Raw genomic sequence first — 18,062 nt, forward strand, 5'->3', positions numbered from 1 at the left:
TCAGAATGTCATACAGGACTACATCAAATATCTGAGAGACCTCAGGGAGTCAGAAGTTCAGAGAACTGATCAGATACCTAATGTGTCATTTATAACCTATATTTCACTGCAGGAGTCCACTTGAATTCAGCCTACCTTTCCAAATCCTCCAGGATCCTCTGAAATGCACTCCTTGTCCAACTTGAGCAGTTTGGCATTCAAACAGCAAGCAGTATTTAGCCTAAACTGAAACAAACAAAGAAACAAAAACCTCACACAAAAAATCCAAAACACAAATAAAAACCCGTAATGTTTTTTATTCAGACAGTAACTAACTTGCTTGGACAGCACTGAATTCATCAAAATAATGGTGCCTTGTGGACAGCTTCCTGGATGCAGTCTAAACAGTTACTCTCGTCATGAAGACAGGAGAGAGACAGAAATGTCATTGCTTCTGCATATGTTCAAGCATTACTATAGTTTGTTTATATCGGTACATCTATAATACTAAATAAAGAGTAGCAGGGAGTAAGTGTGAATCTTGGATCTCCCGTCACCTATCTACACTGCTTATATTTTTTTACTTCACTCCTCATTGGTTTGGGACCTCTTCAGTTAGTTTTGTCCCGTACCCAGCCACAACGCTGATGAGAATTCACTCAAGGGCATGCTCTCCAAAGGCAGTGTGGATGAGGCAGTCTCCCTTGCTATAGCTCTCTCTGCCCACACATGGTCCTTCAGCACTATTCTTCCTGGCTTTGAGTGTGAAACAGCCTCAGATGCCATTTGCCATGGGCTAAAGTACATGACGTACCTCACAGAGGAATCAAAGCAATTTTTTCCTCCCTTTCTTTCCCTGTTGTCAGGGGACTAAGAAGGCTCTTCCAAGGCAAGAGGAATTCCCACCCTGATAAAGCTTCTTACCTCCTTGAAAAGCAGAATTCATAGAACCACAGAATTGTAGAATATGAGGTTGGAAGGGGACCTCAAGGATAATCTGGTTCAAACTTTCATCACAAAATCACAGTATAGACAAGATGTCCCAGCACCCTGTCCAGCTGAACATTAAAAGTGTACAATGTTGGGGAATCCACCACTTCCCTGGGGAGAGTATTCTGATAGCTCTTATTTTTAATGGCTAAATTTTTTAAATTAATAATTATGGAATTTCTCCTCAGAAGACTACTGGAGATCACTCTTTTTCCATCTCTTTCTTTGAAATTCAAGTGCTTACTTGTCAATAAAATTTTCTTTAACGTTTCCAAAATCAGTGTGTGGGATTTTGGATTCCTACTGGTAAGAATTCAGCTTTCCCATAAACCCTACCTGTGCCTTGAAAATTTGATCTACAGAGCTAAGACCCTAACTTTCTGTTATTTATGTCCTGAGCAGCACTCCTAAATCTTGTTTTGAATTACAGACCAGCTATTGTACCAACACTTATCTTTGACAACCATACTTGCAATACCATAAAAAAACCCAGTATCTAGTTTGTCTGACAAGACCTTTTTTCTACCAAAAACATCCACCTAGTTCTATTTACACTGATTGTGATACTACTCTGTAAATCTTTATGTATCCCATACAAATTTTCTAGCGATTATGCCCAAGATTACTGTTGGGATTAGAATCATAATGTTATTTAGTCACTATTTTTTAAGCTAGTTTAACATTTTTGTGTAGACAAGGACTAGAACAAATTGTATTATTGTAAGCTGGTTGTAGCTAGATTTAAACATCAAATCCAAAAAACATTCACAGCTTTGCATAAATCAAAACAGTTCTCATTCTTTCCTTGAATTTCTCTTAAAAATGAAAAACACTCTCCATGCATGAAAAAACTAATTCTTGCATGCAAATGCTCCCAAGAAGAGAGCTGATTATTTCAAGCAGATCCACAAAGCAAGAGAGGATAGCTCTGGCCCAAACATGAGAAAAGCAAAGTATACTGGTATATGTTCTGGACACACGCTGGACACTTTTGAAATGCATCTTAACCCATAGGTTTGAGATACTGTGGGCAGCAGAGTAGAAACCTTCAAAGTCTGGTTTTGAAACTATTAAAATCCAGTGATGAAATTTGCTGCTTTTGATTCAATGGCATTAAACTAGGAATTTATTAGTTTAGTTTAGTAAAACTGAAAGAAACTCTTTCCCCCTCTGCCCCATGCTATCTAGTTACAGTGTTGTCCCAGAACACCAGTGTATCATATAGCCATGAATGTATGCACCCTCACAATATGCTTATAAGGTAGGGAGATATTAATACCCTCATTCTACAGATTATTAAATAAAGTGTGTGCAGACCTATTTCATATCCCTTAATAGACTTCCTGACTAGAAATCTATAATATGTCTACTGTAAATGCTATATATTTTATGCCTTTATACCTTCATACAAGTTTATGGCTCATACTTGACTTCAAATATTCTATGAGGACGGGTTTAGGCAAGAAAAATCCATCATCAGGGAACTGGTATACTTCCCAAATACAACCAGGCAAGTGAAACAGCGATATGTTGAGCTATATTAGAGCCAACAGAGAGTCAAAGTTTCTGTCTATTGCAACTTTCTAGGAATTAGTTATTCACCATCTCAAAGACTGGAAACAAGGAAAGTCTTGCTTCCCCTAGCAAAGATCTGGACCAGAAAGTAAACTTTCAAAATTTTTGAAAAGGATGGATAATTTCCAGCATTCTTGACCTTTCCCAGCTAAACTGGGACTTCTGGTCAGAAAGTGCCCTCAGAAACTTAATATGCTCAGGCTGAGTGAGAAACCTTAAACATAAAGTTTGGCTGCAGAATATGGAGATTAAAACTGATTTACAGCATTGACAACCGGTGTGTGTGCAGAGCTTTCCCATGAATAAAGCTCAAACAGGAAATGTTCCAATAAATCTAACACAAAAAGTACAGAGAGACAAAGAAGTGAGATATCTCTGATCCAACAAGTAATGCCAGGTGTAGTGGCTGGCAGAAAAACACCTTGTTACCTCCCTCCATGTCTGATGCACATCCTTTTTAGTGTGTGTTGAATGACAGAAGGACCACGGCTTCATGTAAGCAGTGTTTCGCCCATAAGTGGGGCAGAATACAAATGAGATGCTGTCTGGTGCACTTTATCTAGCCCTAGATACCTGCTGTTGTGGAATGCTGCTGTCACTTCACTGAATATCTAACTGCCTAAGGATTAATAGAAAATGTGGCAGAGAGCAAGGAGTTCCCATCAACAGAAATATTGAAGAAAAAGAATCTGACCTGAAAAATCTACCTAAAGGACTAGTCAGAAAAACCTTGCAGACAGTTACCAGACAGTGTTGTCCTCTTGGATGCGTTTTTATTGTTTGTGTTAGCTACTGTTGCAGACCATTTCTTCCACTGTACATGACGGTCTATTGAAATCATAGCACTAAGTTTGTGACACCACAATTTCCATGGCAACTGGCTACTGTCAAACAGAGAGGCACTGCGAAGACAGCAGTGCAGGAGTGATACAATCAGCAATTTTAGTCTAGCCAGCGAACTCCAACCTGCTGGAGAGGGCACATAGTGACAAGAAAGACAACACATAAAGCCCTGCCTAATCAGACCTGCTTGTAATGAAAGTAGGAATAATGATCTCGAGTCATCTGCAGCTAATGAATACTCCATCAACATCCTTGAAATAATAACATATTAAAAAAAAAAACCCAAAACAGAAACAAAACCCCCAAAACAAACAAAACAACAACAACAAAAAAAAAAACCACACACAAAAAAACCCAAAACAATAAAAAACCTTGCAACAGCGGTAGCAACCTCTAACAAGGCAAATGTTGGGTTCCAGGCCATCAAAATGCAAGTATGGGGAAATCACCTTTCTGCACTTATGGCATGTACCATTCAACCGCAATTCAGTTGGAGACAGATGTAAATAAAATCAATTGACTTTCTGTCCATTCCAGTATGAATTCTGATCATTCTGAATGAGAGAGTACTATGCCAGGATTTTATAAAATACATTTGAATGTCCTTCACATAATACAGGAAATCCAAATTTTAGGTTTTACTTGTGGTATCTTTTCTTTCCCTTACACATTCTCTCTTTAGTGGTGCTCTCTATTACAACCATTTGAAAAAGAAACATGAAATAGAACATAAACATGAGTGAATGTAAATGGAAATCTAGGAACTGTCGCACACAGCTTCATAGCTACTTAAATGAGGGAAGTACATAACTGAGAGAAGTATGATTCACTTATATATATATAATCAATTATCAAAGACTATCAAATAAGATAGCAAAAATTATGCTCTTATTTCTTCTACATATGTTATGCAAGTGTCAGCTCCACCTTCAGGTCCCCCCTGTAATCTTCCTCAGGAGTGGTGACCGTCTATACTGCTCAAAGCCAAATATGTGAGCTATGGTTTATCTATTAGTACCCTTCCAATGTTATGTAAAACATGCAGGAGTACTTGATGTTTATGAGCTTGAGAGTTGCTGGTGTTTGGTTTTGTTGTGTTGTGTTGTGTTGGTTTTTTTTCCTGTAAACTGCCAGAAAGCCTCCTAATGATTACACCTTAAATGCTACACTTGGTGTGTTAACAACAAATACTTTTATCTGGAACTTAACTCTGCTTGTGCAGTTTCTGCATGGCCTTTGTGCTGTGTGACAAGCAAAGCGAAAAAGACACAGAAACTACCTTGCTAATCAAGATCCTCAGCAGGTGTAAGCAGGTGTCATAGCTGAAGTTATGCTGGTTTACACCAGAGGAGGTTGGAGCCTTTTGACCCTTACATTTTTCTTAGCAGATCTCTGTCATCCCAGTGCAATCTAGAGGCTCTTCTTCTATCCCTTTGTCTTCCAGGAGATGTCTGAAATAAGCATTGTACTCTCTGGAGACAGAGAAAAGACTTTTCATCATCCAAAGCCCTGTCAGGTAACTGATTATCTGAGTGTGTATGCTTACGCTGACTTGCCTCCATCACTCACAACAAACATGAGGACAAATGCTGATCACAGTTCACTGCGCTTTCCTGCTTGCAACTGCTGGTAACTCTGAATTTAGCAGATATTTCTAGATAAGCTGCACTCCAGTGCACATAGCAAAGCCTCACTAATATGAGGTGGTACTTGGAATGTTTGGAATGCTGTTGATTCATTCCAGCGAGGATCTTGTGACATTTCAGAGTTTTAATTTCTCTGATATCAGATTAAAGAATACTTTATTGCTTTTCCTGGCAGGACTGGATTGCCTTTCCTCCATGATTTTAGGCTTTTTTGCTTTTTTGACTTCCCACTGATGAACTTACAAAATGTGTTTGCTAGATTTAAAAAATAAATAGCATTACAGCTCTAATTCTTGTTTTCTTTGAATAGTATCTCCTCAGTAAAATGACGTACAAAGTGCCATTTGTTATTTTAAAAACATGGCTTTTCATAAGGCTCCTGTCATAAATAGGACATTTAGTATTGGATTCATTGCTAAACCAGACTGCATGTAGAGCTGGCAGCATTTTGCAGCAAGGCACACAGCCTGTTTTATCAATGAGTTCACAAACAATCAATAAAAGCTTGGGAAGAAAAGCACTCCTTCTTGCCCAAATGACAACAGAGATTTGTCACAGGAGTTTTATCTTTGGATATGACTGTGCTTCTTTCATCTCAAGCAGATACTAAAACAAAAACCCTTTCAAAGAGTCACATTGGCAGGTGATGACAGTGAAAGTTGAAAGGGTTGTTTGGAAGGTTTTATTTTGACTACACTACACTGAGAGATAGGAGCTGTTCTTTAAACAGCTCATTCTTGGAGATGTCTTGTTGTGTTCAATTAATGGCAGCACAAGATTCCACGGAAAATATAGCAGTTTCTTAGTAGTTAAAGCAAGCACTGCTTTCAGCAAGGTTTTCCTCTCAGGTGCATGCTTTGTATACCCATTTTCTTATGGGTCTTTTTTTTTAAAAGGACCATAGTTTATTTCTGCATCCATTATTCTGGTTATTATTTGGAGCAGTTTCAGATCCAGTGACATTCCTTTGAAAGCATCAGAATCTGAAAAATCTTTCCCTTATTAAATCTGCAGAATCATTTCTATTTCATACCTGCTCCTATTCACAAGACAGAAATAAGCAAAATGCCTTAGGAAAAGCAAAGCAGTTTTGTCTTTAGAAGCCTGAAACCATTGAGATCTGTGAGGCATTTTGATAAGGTGACACTAGATATAAATCAGATGATTGTGAATTCAAGCTGACTGCCACAACCAGGTTCACTGACCAGTCACTGGGAAAATTGTAGCCATATCCACAAGCCTGAGAGCTGAAGCCCTGAGCAGGACAGCCCACACACAGTCGAGGTAATCACAAGAACATGTCCTCGTTACTGTGGTCCAGAAAATCGAGATGGAGATAAGTAAAGTGCACTGAAAAGGAACACTAGAAATCACTAAGACCCTTCCCTGGCATGACAGTTTGTCTTAAGGTTGTACTCACCATTTTTACCGCATGAATGGAAAGATATACAAGGAAATTTCACAAGGAGATGAGGTACACAGTCTTGCACAACATCCTTGTTCAGAGTAGACCAAACACCCAAGGGCTGATGGAGGGTGCTGAGAAGCAGAAAATGACGAAATGTATTAAATTTAATTGGAAAATTTTTCAAAGGTAGAAATGCTCAGAAAATTGCCGTGAGAGTCCCTGATGAGTTTTTGAACAAATAGATGTATTAAAAAATTCTGGATAGAAAACAAATTCTTCTTTTCACTAGAAGTTTCAGCCATTTCAAATTTAAAAAGGTATTTTTAGTGCTTTCCTTCACTCTAGTTTTCAGTTGGATATTTTTCCTATTTTCTTGTTCAGTCAGAAAGAAAGGAATGAATTTTTAAGATTAAGCAAAATACAATTTTTCATTTCATCTAAAAGTCCATTCAAATTATGTTTCATGTTTTGACTAGAGACTGATCGGTTTTATTGGAATTACAGTTCTCTATAAAAATTATTGCAGACTATTCTGGAAGGTTTTTGGTTGTTTTTTTCTTTTCCTTTTCCTGGCAACAGATTCTGCCTGCCACTTACAGCACTGGGATTCCTTGTGCCTTTTTACTAACTCTCACCATTGACATGCTATTATTACTTATGCAAATCACTTAGCTAACTTCTACTTTATTATCTTCTTAGTAAAATAACAATAATTTCGTAGGTCAGAGAAGGTTTCTGAAGGATTTTTATTAGGCACTTAGAACACAGAGAGCATGGCTTCTCCTACACTAAGATAAAATTTATGCAATTATATTTGGTTTTTGGCATTATTCTTGATACAGTCCTTACTAACACAATAAAAATCAGACCTTTACAGTGGTAATCACTACTGTATTTATTAGTTAATTCACTGCCAAACCTCCCAATTACAGCTAGTGTTTATATTCCTAATATTTGAGCCCAGAGCAGTGCATATTCTCCCATATGAATTTGGGCTTTCAAATCTATACAAACTTGGTGCTTTTTAACGTTTGTGAACTATATAGAACAAGCTTGGTTGAATTTTAGTTTGATTCTAACACGGGTTTAAGAAGGCCCCAAAGGAGATTTAGTATAAAACTGACAAATCTTTCATGATGCTCAAGATGTATTTTTCCTTCCATTTTTGTACCTGTTGGTACAGTATAATTGCAATCCTTCCTCCCTGGAGGATAAATCAGAAGATCATGACAGTACAATTGGAAGCAGTCAGGCATCTTCCACAGATTGATATGTTTTGCTTCACTCAGTCTAGTCCCCCTGCTGCTTTCCCCTTTTATCTCCAGATTTTCTTAGTCTGATTGCTTCAGACCATACATTGTGAGTGAGTGATGTCAATGGCATGCTTCATGCATAGAAACCTTGTAGCAGCCAGTGAAATACAATTTGACAACATTCCTCAGGTTTTTCTCCATGCCCTATCTGGTGAAAGACAAAATAATTATACTAGCCACTCCTTGAAGCTTGAAGTGCCAGAAGTGAAACGCATGTTTGTCTGAAGACTTCAAAAACTGTATGAACCTTTTAAATCAGATAAAGTCCTTATAAAGAGTACTGTTAAAATGAGTTTGTAGAACTTCATCTTCTTATTCAGGGAATTAATTCCTATAGTATATTAAATAACAAAACAGTATGTTTCAAGTAATCATGAGTCATCAAGTTACTGTATAATATAAAATTGCTTGTAGACAAATACCTTTGGAAGGTGACCTCATATAAATAATATTCATTAGCTTAAATAATAATGAAAATGATTGTGTGTGACACGTACAGATTATCTGATCAAAAGAAGCAGCAATCCTTGCTTGTTATTAATGTAGGTAAAGTCTATTCAGTAGTGATGAAGTAGATGAACATTGACTTTTAAATTGGATAGCCAGTAATTGGCCTGAGAAGATGAGTAGTTTTCCCTTAATTTCTACATTTTTTAATTTCTTGATTGCTTTATTTTTTTCCCCCCATCTTTTGCATAACACTCATAATTAGAAATGGTCAGGCAGCTCAGTGTGAGTAACTAGAAAGCAGTAAGAAAATGACAAGTGTGGTCAAAGTTATGGAGTATTTCAAGCAATTCAGTAGGGCAAAATGCCTTAACATGAAAAATAGCTGATGAATAAATTGCTGAAGATCTTCAAAATCTCAATGTATGAAGAATATAAATAGGAAATAATTTTTTATTTCTTTTCCAAAACAGGGATTAGGATGCTTCAAATGAAGCTGACTCATAGCTTCAAAATGATAAAGGAAACCCAGTTTCCAGACCCCATGGGGTTGAGATGTAGAGTCCTGGAAAGTTAACAGGTTAGAATTATGAAGAAAAAGGAGTAAATCTGTTAAAGATGTGCTTTCAGTTCAGGAAGACCTGAAGCTGTGAGAATTCAGCAGTCCTAAGAAATGTATCACAACCTGTGCACCTATAATTGTTAACTGTCAGGGGACAAATCCTGAGCTAGTTGAAGCTGTGACCTTACTCAGAAGACCGGTCTTATGCTCTTTTACATACCTACTTACTTCATTACTAAACCCTTCATCATGATCCTTTAGACAGACAGAAGTTGTTACAACACTGTTAGGCATGTGTTAAGAGACTTTGTGAACATTGGCCCATTGTGTTTGTCTTGTCTGTAATTAGTCCCCTTTCAGAAGCTGAGCAGAAGTGTCAAAAATTATTGTTTCCTGATTATACAGATCAGTAAAGTTCCAATTCAATTTAGATATGTATTAAGCAGCCTCAGTGCATGCAAAAAATATGCACTTCTTAGTAGGCCTGCAGTGGAGAATGGTTAAGCATCATTGAGTAAAATATAGTTAGGGAAAATGGAAAATAGCAGGTGTATATATTATCTTTTTACTGAACATAATCACGCAGCTGATTCACAGCAGATTGTAGCAGAAGTGGCTCTTTCAGAGGCACTGAGGATGGAAACAGCAGGAAAGTGTTTTTTTAAGAGAAAGTCAAGAAAGATAACCTTTGCTGAAAAGTCACTACAAGCAAAAAAACAGGGAAAAAGGAACAAGATGTGACAAGTTCAGATCACGTGCAACTTTATAAGAAGTTGAATTGCTTTTCTATGGCATTTTATGGACATGAGTGTATCTTTATCAACAGACTGTAGGAGATGCACTATCTGGAATGAAACAACATCTACTGAAAACAAAAACAAGATCATTTGATTTCAGTGGAATAAGAAGCCTTTGCTAGAACCATTGATATCTGCCTAGCTGACTTTTGTATTTAAGCTAGTTAACAGTGAATACACCTTAGTTAGTCATCCAAATAATTATGTACATACATAAGCAATCTTGTCTTTAAAAAAGGGGGAAGCGAGGAGCTAAATATAAGTAAAATATTAAATTCTCATTAATTCTTACAAACCACACAGTAAAGATAAAATCCCAGGTACTAATAATCACTGTAACTAGCACCTTAGTCTAAAACTTATTCATTTCCAGGCACCTGTTGCAGACAAGAAAAATATGGTTGATACCTTTTTTCTGTGTCCAACAATATGTTAAGATCAAAGTGTCATGAAGAGGTTGAAAAATTTCATCCCCTAACCTGTGCTAATTAGCTTGCTAAATTTACTCACTAATATAATGAAATTGAATAAAAGATCACCCACCCATGATAATTTTATACAGCATATTAGTGCCAGGGTAGAGCAGCGTCAATGTTGATTTGTGCTTAAGATAATGAAATTTGAAAGTCTAGAAATTATAGGGTTGTTTATAGCAAGTTCATCTCTGTAAAATAATTTCATCCAAGTTCCCATAAACATAAAAGAGAGACATTCTGCTGCAGCTGGTTGAAAGGATGGTTTGATTAAGGAATACAGATAACATTTACAGCTTCAGAGGAACTTCAAAGGACTATCAGGAAAATCAGGGAACTTTAAAAACAGACTACAATTTCCAAACTTAAAAGCATTATTTTTCTTCAGACATCTAATTTAGATTATATACCAGAAGCCTATAATAAACCTCCCACAAAGAAATAATAGCACACTGTACATACTATGGTTGTTCAACACCCCATTTAAATACAATTACTGGCCCCTTGCCAGAAACCAGGAAGCATTTCTTTCCATAGCAACAACAAGAGAAAGGTCAGTATAATATTTCTGCAGGAAAGCCTGCCCTCAAGAAGGATTCAGGATTATATTGTGGATTACAAGTGTCTGAAATATAGTACTTCCAAGTTAAAATTCACCTTGACCATGCCTCCCCTTCCCCTGGGATGAATTCTTTGGGTTTGCAAAGCCCACACTTGGCTCCTTATACACCATTCTTCCCCAGTATTTAGTATTTAGTATACTAATTATTAGTAGTATATAATTTCCCAGAATAGAGTTGCTCCAATTGATACTTCAACAAGTGTGTAAATGAGAAGCAGCAAATGTTCCTTGCTAATTCATTGAGAGCATAGCTCAGGATGTATTTAATTAGAGCAATGAACTGAGTTAATCTGCCTGGTTTGTTTCATTGGATTTGGTCTAGTAACCACCCTTTTGAATACCAGAATAAGTAAAGGACAAAATATTGTTAGTTTTTACCTTTCCTTTTATCTTTTAAAAATTTGTCTAATGCTGTTTGCCTGTTAGTATAAAAACTAATAGATTCTCTCCTAACATTGTTTTACATTCTTCTAGGAGCTGGTGTACAACTGGTTAATAGCATCTGGTTTTGAGGATTAAGCTTGGAAAAACATACGCAGATGAGTCACTTTGATCATGTGAATGATTTCATTCAACTTTGTTAAATACTTTGAATCATCTCAGTCTCCCTCAGAATCATAATCCAGGGAGAACAGTGTTATTAGTTCAATAACACTGTTAAAACGGATCAAGTAGCAGGCCTAATTGAAAACTTTTTAAAAGTCAACGTTTCTTTTAGCAATTCAATAGCTTGGAAAGCGTGAAAAGTCTCCTAAGAAAGGCAAAAAAAATAAATTAAAAAAAAGAGATAAATCTTCACTGGATTCCATGTAAACACATGGAGAGCTGTTATTTTGTGAAGTCAGTGTGCTATTCAGTTTGCTTGTGGGTTTAAGTATTTATAGAATCATAAACATAAAAATCTATACATTAAATTTGTGGAGAAAATGCTTGCATGCAAAAGTCTGGAGCCTGTTACCACAAATGTTATCCTGAATGTTCACACTCATTCAGGAATATCCATTGGATTGGACTTGACTGGGTTGGGTTGGATTGTACTGGATGGCAGGATTATTGTGAAATTGAGGGATTCTAAACATTGCAATCATAATCCCCCGGGGCTGGAGAAACCCAGGATTTTGCTTCAAACCCTGAAGACACCCTTGTGCTAGCCAATGGAGCTAGGGAAGACAGCCTCAGACTCTGGCAGGTGGCTCTATTTTCCATATTTCCCCTAAGCCAGGATCAGACTAAATACAGAACATCTGTAGGCAAAGGAACGAATGTTTCAAAGACATGTATAGTACATGCAAAATATAGTACTTTTATGAGAGTAATAATCCTTGTAACACACTGTCCTTGCTGTCAAGAAAAAAGAAGAGTACTCAGAAAGAAAAAAACAAATGGGAAAGTAATTTTCTTTACTTACTTTAAACTGAGGTTAGTTTTTTTTTTTGTTTGTTTGTTTGTTTCCATAGAAATCCCTTAAATCCCAATAAATTCGAGGACTGTCCATTTTATTTAGTAACATATAAGAGCTATCTTGAAGAACAAGCTCAGCTGCAGAAGGAAACACAGGAGATGCTTCACAAAAGCATTCCTAGTGTTTTTCCTGTATGTCACAAGACAACATTAACACCATCCAAAGAGCCAGTGAAGCAGACTTAAGGTACAGCATATTTGATGACAGAAAGCTTTCAGAGTAAAACTGCACCATACCTAATTCATGAGCCTTTTCACCTCCTTCAGAAAATCACTTTATCCTGTCATTCTTGTGAGAATTAATCTATTTTTTTCTTTTGCTCTTTTCTTTTTTTAAGGGGCAAGAGTGGACATGTAAGCATTCTCAGGAAATCGTTTGGGGGCTATGAAACAAGTCCTATATGCAGCAGCCAAAGGACTGGTTATCATTAGAGTCTAGACATGTGGAATATGTCAAACAATGTTGACACTGACAGTCCCTCCATCTGAAGGAGCAAGGCACAATGGTATGGCAACAGCTGGCAGACAGATGCTTCACATTTGAATCCTACCTTGTCCCCCAAAGTACTGATGATTTTATTTGTGGTTTTTTGTTAGTTTTGATTTATAGAAATTTGGGGAAGTATCTTGTGTATTAAAGCTGCTAAAGCTAGACTAAAAAAGGCTTAGTTAAGGAACACTAATTAAGAATTCATGGAATAATGAAAAGGAAAAACATCTGGTGTCTCAAGTGTATTTATTATGTGTATTTTAGTGGATCAGGATAGGGAAGCTACTTTATTTTTGACAGTATATACATGTCACTAGCCCCAAATCAAGAACCTTTAACGAGATTCTGACAAAAAAATCACAAAATATTTGGCACTTATAAAGTATGGGCCATAAGATAAAATTAACAAATCCTCTAGATACATGATAGTGCTAGGAAGAAATATCTGCATGTTGAACAAAGCTAGTTGTCTATATTTTTAAAGTCCATGCCTCTAAAAACCTATATATGCTTCTGTGTCTGTCCATGGCTCCACAAATTTTGTGATAGATTTTAACAAGAAGTTCTAATATAAGCTTTGTTTTATTCTTTTCTTCTTTTACAGTTTTCTGACAACATTTAATAGTATTTTCTCCTGTCTCGCTCTCAGTTTCCCAGAGTATACACATGCCTTGCCCTTAGTTCAAAAGTTTCCTGGGGTAGGCTGAATGTTATCATAGTGTGTAAAAATAACAGCTTGATAGAGTAAAAAATTATTTAATTCTAAATAGAGATTCTAAATCAACTCCATAAATAAGAAAGATCTAAGAGGTTGGATTCAATTTTAAATTCATTCCAAAATCTCCAACTCAAATTTTAAATCAGTTCAATCTAACAGTTTATGAAAAGTTGGATGTGTCTTTAACTTCAATGGCAATCAATGGCAGTCAGCATCTCCCAACCCCCTAGTATGGGTCCATAATACTGAAATCATCTGCAAAACCTCTCTTTGCTTCCAGGCATTGGAATGAGGGTGAGCGTAATATTCAAAATGAATCATACTTAACAGTCTTTATGATTGCCCTCCTTTCTCAGTAAAAAAGGAAACCTTTGAGTAGATTAATTCAGAACTCAGCAAAATATGGGCAAAAATAGATCAAATCTGGCCGTTAAAAAAGATTTAATGTTTATGCAACATCTTAAGCAAATCAGCAAGCTTTAACATCAGCAAGCTCAATTCACTGAGTGTTTTGCTGGAAGTTGTTAGTCTAAGACTACACTACTGGATCCAGAGCAAATACTGCTGCCTCAGGCTTTCTTGCTTCCACACCTGCAGAGGAAGTACAGTCCAAAGGAAGCTTCTTCCACTAAACCTAAAAGATTTGGATATTATGAAGTCATCTAAAAGGGAATTATGCCAGCAGAGGAACACTTCCCTATCACATGGCATAGCAGAGTGTCTTGTAAGAATCTGTTTTGGCAAAGATGCTAATGTCCTTTGTGCCCTCTCTCTCTTAGTAAATCCATGCCACCAAGAGAAATCTTTATCCCATATTAATTGATCTACTTTTTCATACAAAATCTAAAAAAACCCAACATTGTGTTATACGGACCTATCTTTTCAATGAACTTTAATTTGTAGTGTGTCTAACCTTGAGCAGAGTTCAGTTTTTAATGGTGTTCCAGTTTTGATTCTGAAGTAAAGATGGAAGATGGTATAACCATTCTCAAAATGCATGCTAAGCCCGCATGCTACCCCACCAAGAAGAAAAAACAAAACAACAAAACAGAAAAAAAGAAAGGAGAACTACGGATATATTTGTCAAACAACAGAGTTAATTATTATAAATATTGTTATTTTTAATTAACAAAGCTCAACATTTAATCTAAACACACACAAACAGCAATAACAGTCTTGTTTAGTGAATGTAAAACAAAAGACTTAGGGCCTTATTCTGCAATTAGTTACACACCATGTGCTCCGTCTCTGATTTTGATACAGTTTTAATGAGAATGGTTTTAACACAATCCTCTTGGTTAAGGTACACAAAATTAGTGTTTTGTCATCCAGAAAAATGTGTGCATTCTTTAGTATCAGCTACAGAGAGTATTCATCTAACACAATGTTCTTGGTTTTGCTTACTACAAGCAGTGAATTTTTACGTGAAGATAGTTGAGCAAAAAGTCTAATCCTGTGTAAAATCAAGTCTACAGGCACCTTGTAGAAAATCTTGTCACCTTTCTCTTACACCTTGTCCAGCCTTGTATACTCTGCAAAACTGCCAGGGATGAGAACAATCTCTTTACCTCATTAGACACCCCTTTTTGAGTATTACTCAAGCTCACGCATGAAGCTGGCATCCGAGAGTTTTGGCAATTATCCCTGGGTAAATAATCTAGTACTATCTTCTAACTCTTCCATGCACCCCTTCTTCTGCCAAACACTGGTGTATAGGGACAAACTTAGAAATACATATAAAAAACAACTCTTCACCTGTTATTAGTGGAGGCCAATAGGAGAAGGCCTACAGAATTGAGCAGCTGGTCCTGAGAACTAGGTGTCCATGCTGTGTGCAACTGGATTTTGCTGTGGGTCTGGTTCACAGAATTCCACACCCATTAAAGTCTGCAGTACACTCGGTGTACTCTGGAGCACATGATCTGAAAGCAGTCCTGTTCATACACTTATTGCAGATGAAAGCATATCAAGAAGGGACAACCAGGGGATTCACTGCAAAAGCATTCTTCTAATGTGGACTATGTTAATGGAAACACACTCAAAAAGACCATACAGAGATACGCAGGAAAAGTCTGCTCTTCATGGTACAAAGAAAGCAGTGGGAGTAGCTTTGTTGTGGAGTGCAAAATAAGGCATCCTCAAAGCTTTTATAATCTTGTTTATAGCATGATGGACGGAAACTGGATTCATTTTGCACATCTGCTGCTGATATACTTCCTCTGTTGTAACCAACAGTCAGTTAAAAAGTCAAGGGGTGTGTTAATGTTATTAAAGCTCTGGAAGTACTACTCTTGTTGAGTTCAAATCATAGTTTGTCTGCTTCTTACACTTGATATTAAATGCATTCTAGTCTGTCGTTCTGAATAAGAATTACAAATAGGGAAAAAAAAAAAGGAATATAGCTGTTTATTCCTTTGTTTACCATCTGTGAAATGACATAATATTTACTTTTTCTTTCTGTCTTTTAACATCTGTAGTGACACAGGCATATGTTATTCTGTACAGGTTGTAGCAAAACTGCACCAATTTTTGTAAGACCTTTCATTCCTATCAGTCCAAGTGGAAACCATAAAAGATGAGCGGAAACACAGATAAACTAAATTTATCTAAGGTCTCAGTTGATTGACTCCAACTGATTTAACATATTTAAGAGTACATTTTTGTTTCCTTAGGAATGCCCCATGAGTTCTTAGTCATAAAATGTGCTTTTTTCAGTTTTCAAATATTTGAGAAAGCTGAACAACCCAGAAATTTTGGTGTTTCTTCGTAATACATTTCTTATTTGAGGACAATAAATTTATCTAATATCTTCCCAGGGGAATGATCCTTAGTTTTATTAACATTAATTAAAACACCTTATTGCAAACTAAGTTTCTGAATGCAAGATTTTACTGAAGCAAATTGTCAGCAGCACAACTTATTTCTTTATATATCCAGTAAAGGAGAGAGTGACAGATATGCAGGATATGGGAAAGCAGCAAAGTCAAAGCACTGTAAGTTATGGGTTACAGAAGTATACATACATACTGTTATTATAGAAGTGACATCAAGGATTTATTTTTAACAACTTGTCCCTTTTTTCCTCAAGTAGTTGAGCTGTTAATCTAATGTAGGCAGAAAGCCATAGAATTTTCTTCAGTTTCTTTCCTGTTGACATCCACATTTCTATAGTGGCTATTTGTTTTTTGCACCTATAGCTATGAAATTCACTTGCTGGCAATGTTATCAAAGATTCCAACAAGGCCCCATCTTTATTTAATTTCACTAAATGAGGACAATTCTATAAGTCCATCATTAAAAGTAATTTGACAATTTATCAATTAAATAACTTGAGTACAGTTTTCCTACAATTTTATTTTGAAGGTTTTTGACAAAAAAATGTTTTATTTCTGTAGTGCCTTCCACAACAGCTGAAATAAATGCAACAAGCCTTGGCTGAATCTTTCACTAAAGCTAAATTTATAATTTTAATATTAAAGACCAACAAATTTTATGTTTGTTGAAAGTGATCTTGCAGTGTGAAATGTTGATGACCATGTTGAAAGACCTCAGCAGGGATGGTGTAAAAGCTCTCAGGGAATTGAGGACTGGGTGTCCCTGAATTCTGCCAGGGTTTCCTACACTGGTGTTTAAACATTAAGCAGTCATCCAGTGGGGAATCTCAGTAACAACAAATCTGGCATTTGTTACTGGGCTAGATATTTTGTAGTCTATATAGAAAGAGAGCACACCCAAAATACACAGCACCATAAAACATGGTGTCCCTCAGGGGCTGGTATTGGGACTGATCCTGTTCAAAATCATTGTCAGCAACATGGACAATGGATTGAGTGCTCCCTCAACAAGTTTGCTGATGACATCAAGCTATGTGGTTCAGCTGATACACTAGAGGGAAGGAATGCCATCCAGAGGGACCTGGAAAGGACATGGAACTGCTGGAAAAAGTCCAGAGGAGGGCCATGAGGATGATCAGGGGACTGGAGCACCTCCCATATGAAGACAGGATGAGAAAGTTGTGGCTGTTCAGCCTGGAGAAGAGAAGGCTGTATGGAGACCTCATAGCAGCCTTCCAGTATCTGAAGGGGGCCTACAAGGATGTTGGGGAGGGACTGTTCATCAGGGACTGCAGCAACAGGACAAGGGGTAACAGGTTCAAACTTAAACAGGGGAAGCTTAGGCTAGATTCTATGAGGTTAGATTCTGTTCTATGATTCTGTGATAGATATAAGGAAGAAGTTCTTTACTGCGAGTGTGGTGAGAGACTGGAACGGGTTACCCAAAGAAGTGATGAATGCTCCATCCCTGGCAGTGCTCAAAGCCATTTTTGATGGAGCTTTTGGGTAACATTGTCTAGTGTGAAGTGTCCCTGCGGGGTGGAACTAAATTATCATAAGGTCCTTTCCAACCCAAACCATTGTATAATTCTATGCATGATTTTTATCTTATATAACAAGTTATCACCGTTTCTTAATAAGGTTTGCAAAGACTGATAACTAGGTACAAAAGTGCCTGAGGTACTAACCCCTAGAAGGGACTAGTTTTCTCCTTTCATGGCTGAATACTTAGAATAGAAAAAAAAGTCATGGGTATTTGTTCCTAAAGTATAACTCCATAGAAAAGTAGTATGATTTGGGGGAACAGGAACTGCACTGGAAGCAAAGATCCACCTGGCAGATGTAGTTCAATCTGGGTCCCTGGCTTTTGTAGTCATGACTGGCCACAAGTGTGCTGGTGAACC

General features: G+C 36.9%; 1 long non-coding RNA gene across 1 annotated transcript in view; it reads right to left on the reverse strand.

The window, feature by feature from the left end:
• The window catches only part of LOC136009195 (uncharacterized), a 34,732-nt gene extending 34,512 nt beyond the window's left edge, over window positions 1-220 (reverse strand). Inside the window, exon 1 of the long non-coding RNA XR_010610388.1 lies at window positions 136-220. This is a non-coding gene — a long non-coding RNA (uncharacterized LOC136009195). The remainder of the gene's footprint in view (window positions 1-135) is intronic.
• Window positions 221-18,062: the final 17,842 nt, after the last annotated feature.

Source organism: Lathamus discolor, chromosome 2 (genome assembly GCF_037157495.1).
Source record: "Lathamus discolor isolate bLatDis1 chromosome 2, bLatDis1.hap1, whole genome shotgun sequence".
NCBI classification, from domain to species: Eukaryota; Metazoa; Chordata; class Aves; order Psittaciformes; family Psittacidae; genus Lathamus; species Lathamus discolor.